The sequence below is a fragment of the Macaca fascicularis genome, chromosome 5, assembly GCF_037993035.2.
Source record: "Macaca fascicularis isolate 582-1 chromosome 5, T2T-MFA8v1.1".
NCBI lineage: Eukaryota > Metazoa > Chordata > Mammalia > Primates > Cercopithecidae > Macaca > Macaca fascicularis.
In genome coordinates, this window is record NC_088379.1 from 101,467,070 (window position 1) to 101,472,329 (window position 5,260).

Here is a 5,260-nt window from a genome sequence, read left to right on the forward strand (position 1 = left end):
TGCTTTTCTTTATAAATTACTCAGTCGCAGGTAATTTTTTATAGCAATGTGAGAACAAACTAATACCGTAATAAATATTTTTATGCTGTTTTATATTTACTTATATAGTATACTTTACTAGTGCTCTTTATTAATTCATGTAGTTTCAAGGGTCCTTTCAGCCTGAATGATTCTTTTCAAAAACCTTTTTGGTAAAGCAGATCTTCTAGCAACAAATAATCTCCATTCCTCTTTTTAAAAATCCTGGGAATGTCTTAATTTTATATGCATTTATGAAGGAGAGTTTAGCTGAATTCTCAATTAACATTATTTTTATTTCAACACTTTGGACATACTACCCACTGTCTTCTGACATCCATAGTTTTTCTTGAGAAGTCAGCTGTTAATCTTATTGAAGATCCCAGATAATTGATGTAAATTTTCTCTTATTATTTTCAAGGAAAAAAAAAATAAAGTCTCTGAATTACATCATTTGACTCTGATCATTCTAGCTGTGGACTTTCTGAATTTGTTCTATGTGGAGTTTACTGATCTTGGATGTGTAGACTAATATGTTATAAATTTTGAAATTTTCCAGTCTTTTTGCCAATATGTCTGTCTCATCTCCTCTGAGACTTCTGTTTATTTCGGTACACTTAATGGCATCCCATAATTCTCTGAGTTTCTGCTCATTTTCTTTTTTCATTTCCCATACTGCTTCAAAGATTGGATTATCTCTATTGACCTATCTTCAAGTTTGTCAATTCACTCTTTTGCCAGCACAAATCCAGTGTTGAGACACTCATATTTTTGTTATTGGTCTTTTTAAGTTCACAATTTATATCTGTGTTTTTAAAGCAAATATAAATTTGATATACTTTATCGATATTATCTTTTTGGTGAGATGTAAACATTTCTATTTAGTTCTTTTATATATATAATTTCTATTTTTATTTTTAAAAATACATTTTTTGAAAAATATGGAATACCTTGCAAATTTGTGTTGCATCCTTTTACAGGGGCCATGCTACTCTTCTCTGTATCATTCCTATGTTAGTATAAGTGATCACTGATTTTTTTATTTTGTAAGGCATTGTCTTTACATTTCTTGAGTGCCTTACACATGGTCTTGTTAATTCTTTGAACTTATCTACAATAACTTATTTAAGACATTGTCTTCTAAGATCAAAATCTGGGACTCCTCAGGGACATTTTCTGTTGGCTGTACATGTGTCATGCTTTCCTGTTTCTTTGCATGTTTCATTTTTTAAAATTGAAAATATTATATATTGTAGCCATTCTGGTATCAGTCCTCAACCCTCAAGATTTGTTGTTCTTTCTTAGATTTTTAAAATTTTTATTGTTGCTGTTTTTCTTGCTTCTGCTTGTTTAGTGACCTTCCTGAACTAATCCTGTAGATTCTGTATTCCTTTCAGTGTGCAGTCACTAAGCACTGTACTATACAGGTCGAGTAGTCCTAATAAAAAAATCTGAAATCTGAAATGCCCCCAAGTCTGAAACTTTTTGAGTGTGTTGACATTATGCAAAAAGAAAATGCTGATGGAGTATTTCAGATTTCTGGATTGGAAATGAACTGGTATAGATAGTGCAAATATTTAGAAATCCTTCCAAATTCAAAATCCAAAACACTTTTTGTCCCAAGCATTTCAGATACGAGATACACAACCTGTCTCTCTCTCTCTGTATCTCATATGTACACACACACACACACACACACACACACACACACACACATTTTCTTGTTTTTAAGTTTGCCTTTCTAGGGGTCACATCTAGGTCAGTATAATTTAGTGGTCAGCCAATGGTCCATCAGAAGATTTTCTTAAATGCCTTTCTTGTGTAACTACCAGCTTTCAAAGGGTGATAAAGCACATCCAAACTTCAGGCAGTTTTCAACACTTCTTTAACTTTTATTTCTTGCTTCTGCAGAGTTCTGGTCATTCACATCTGCAAGGTCAGTCAAATGTAAATGACTAATACATCTTTTCCCATGTCTTCCCTGGACTTAGGCATAGCCTTTCAGTTAGATCCCCACGAATGTGTTGCAGCATTTCAGAGATTTTCTGTGGTCAACTGATTTCTCTGGGATTTTTTAAATCCCTACCCAACTTGTTTTCTCCAACTCAACCACAGCCTTCAGTAGCTGTGATGTTGCCAGGAAATTGCTATTGTTTTGGTAATGCCATGGGGTTGGGGCCCCTCTCTTCCATACTGAGCAGAGCTCTGAATCAAATTAATTGGCCACAGCACCCAGGGAATAGAGGTTTTACAGGAGCTGTGATTTCTGAGAAAACATTCACTGTTCTGTGGGAATAGTGCTTTTTAAATTTTTATTTTTTTTATTATAGTTTAAGTTCTAGGGCACATGTGCACACAACGTGCAGGTTTGTTACATAGGTATACATGTGCCATGTGGGTTTGCTGCTCCCATTAACTTGTCAGTTACATTAGGTATTTCTCCTAATGCTATCCCTCCCCACTCCCCCCACTCCACAACAGGCCCACATATGTGATGTTTCCCGCCCTGTGTCCAAGTGTTCTCATTGTTCAGTTCCCACCTACGAGTGAGAACATGAGGTGTTTGGCTTTCTGTCCTTTTGACAGTTTGCTGAGAATAATGGTTTCCAGCTTCATTCATGTCCCTGCAAAGGGCATGAACTCATCCTTTTTCATGGCTGCATAGTATTCCATGGTGTATATGTGCCACATTTTCTTAATCCAGTCTATCATTGATGGACATTTGGGTTGCTTCTAAGTTTTTGCTATTGTGATTAGTGCCACAATAAACATATGTGTGCATGTGTCTTTATAGTAGCATGATTTATAATCCTTTGGGTATATACCCAGTAATGGGACCACTGGGTCGGTCAAATGGTACTTCTAGTTCTAGATCCTTGAGGAATTGCCACACTGTCTTCCACAATGGTTGAACTAGTTTACACTCCCACCAACAGTGTAAAAACATTCCTATTTCTCCATATCCTCTCCAGCACCTATTGTTTCCTGACTTTTTAATGATCGCCTTTCTAACTGGTGTGAGATGGAATCTCATAATAGTGCTTTTTTTTAACAGAGCTTGAAAGAGGTCTGACCTCTTTGGAGCTCTGACTTTTGGCTGCCACATTACCGATCTGGTGAGAGAGGGGAAATTGGACTAGCCCCAAGTAAAAAATGTCATAGATCATGCTCCCTTACAGAGGTTCAGTTGCTTCTCTTGGATAGATGTTCAGTTGGCTCTGTGGCTTTAATTTTCAAAGTGATGAAATGGTTGATTTTAGTTGTTTTGCCCACATTGTCATAGTTTTAGTGGAAAAGCAAGTTTACAGAGGTCCTTACTCCCCCATTCCAGAAGTCTATTCGCATTATTATTTTTTTTTTAAGAAAAAGGAAGTACAAAGTACCTTTACTTTCTCAAAGTACTCTTTACTTTCTCATCTCTGTTAGCTTCTCTTCTACTTGTTCATTACCTATCCTATTTATATCTGCATTTTCAAGTAAAATTTTTATTTGTTGTGCTCCTTCCATTTTAAAGTTTCTTAGTACCCCCCCCTTTCCAGGTGAAATATGCATTTGTAAAGGTAAAAGGGCTATGAATATTATTGCATAGTTTTTATTTATATGCTCGAATTTCACATGTTTTAGTTGATTTCTATTATTACTTTTGGTTATTGCTTTTCTCAATGTTCTCATCTTTCAAATGTGACTTGCTTCTATATTTAGTTTATGAAAAATAATTAAATTCCATGAGATTATTCCCTTGCTAGTCTTAGTAATTCTGAATTCCGGATGGAATAAGAGTTACATCTATTACATTTTAACAAATATATTTATATACATTCTCTAATATGAGATAGGATATCTCAATTTTATTGCAGTAAATTTATGGCAATAAATTTACATTTATATCCTTTATTTACATTATATCCTTTGCATAAAATCAGTTGGTGAATCATGGCTTAAAAATACATCTTCAATTAGTTATGCAGCAATAATGTCCCCAATATGTATTATCATTTACAATTATAATTTGCTAGATGATACAGATGAGATGTAGCAGTGAGTAACATAATTGCCTTTTTAATGCTGTAGTAGGTATGCTGTGGTCATTAATTATCAACTTGACTAATTATTATTAGTGGCAGTTAATCTTTGCTCTAATAATTATTGCTGATGAATATACATGTTTTGCCCCCATTACCTTTTACCATGACATGAAGATGATAGAAGTGATTACTAAATTACAGACTGTCTAAAACAGAGTTAAATAATTTGATATAGTAAAGCTGTCCTTGAACTCAGATAAATTTTCATTAAGCCATGGAACTGCAAAAGGCATTTGACCTAATGACATTTTTCAGATATTAAGGTTATCTCGTTTCCCACCTTCCCTCGCAGATTTGTTTCTTTGTATTTCATATATCATGGTGCAAAGCTTCTGGGCTGCCTTAAATAGAGGAGTTATTAAGAAGTGTGCTTCTGTAAATGAGAGGGTATATGTAATCTTAGCATTGAGAAAAAGGAGTAAAAAAAAGTTACACAATGCTGACTCTTAAAAGTTCTTCACAGTAGTTACCAAATTTCATGCAGATGTTCTTCAACTTATGAGAGGGTTGTGTCCTGATAAGCTCAAGTTGAAATATTTCAATATCTCAATATCTCAAGTTGAAAAGACATTTAATACATCTAACCCACCAAATGTCATAGGTTAGCCTAGTGTACCTTAAAAGTGTGCAGATCACTTATATTAGCCTACAGTGAGGAAAACTAATCTAACACAGCATATTTTACAATAACATGTTGAATATCTCATGTAATTTATTAAGTACTGTCCTGAAAGTGAAAAACAGAATGCTTGAATGGATACTCCAAGGACACTTTCAACTGAATGCATATAGCTTTTGTAACATCATAAAGTTAAAAAATTGTAAGCTGAAACATTGTAAGTCATGGATCATCTGTGTTTACAAATGCCTGTGACCAATAAAACATTTATAAGAAGAAGGGTAGAACTTGTATTTTTTGTGTTCCCAGCAAAAGAATAATGCCCGGTACCCAGTAGATACTCAAGAAATATTTGCAGAATGCATAATTAAATAGTGAGGTGAGCTAAATATCCTGTAACAATGAGAAGCTGATGTAAGCCAATCATTGGGTAATTATTAATTTTCATCAAAGAGATCATTCAATAAGCTTCCACAAAAATAACCTCTATTCTAACATTTACCATTGAAATACACTCCAATAAATATATTGACACTGA

At 34.1% G+C, this 5,260-nt stretch overlaps 1 pseudogene; it reads right to left on the reverse strand.

Moving 5' to 3' along the window:
- Nucleotides 1-953: 953 nt before the first annotated feature.
- On the reverse strand, nt 954-1,049 carry LOC123573723 (U6 spliceosomal RNA; annotated as a pseudogene).
- Between the last annotated feature and the right edge of the window lie 4,211 nt (nt 1,050-5,260).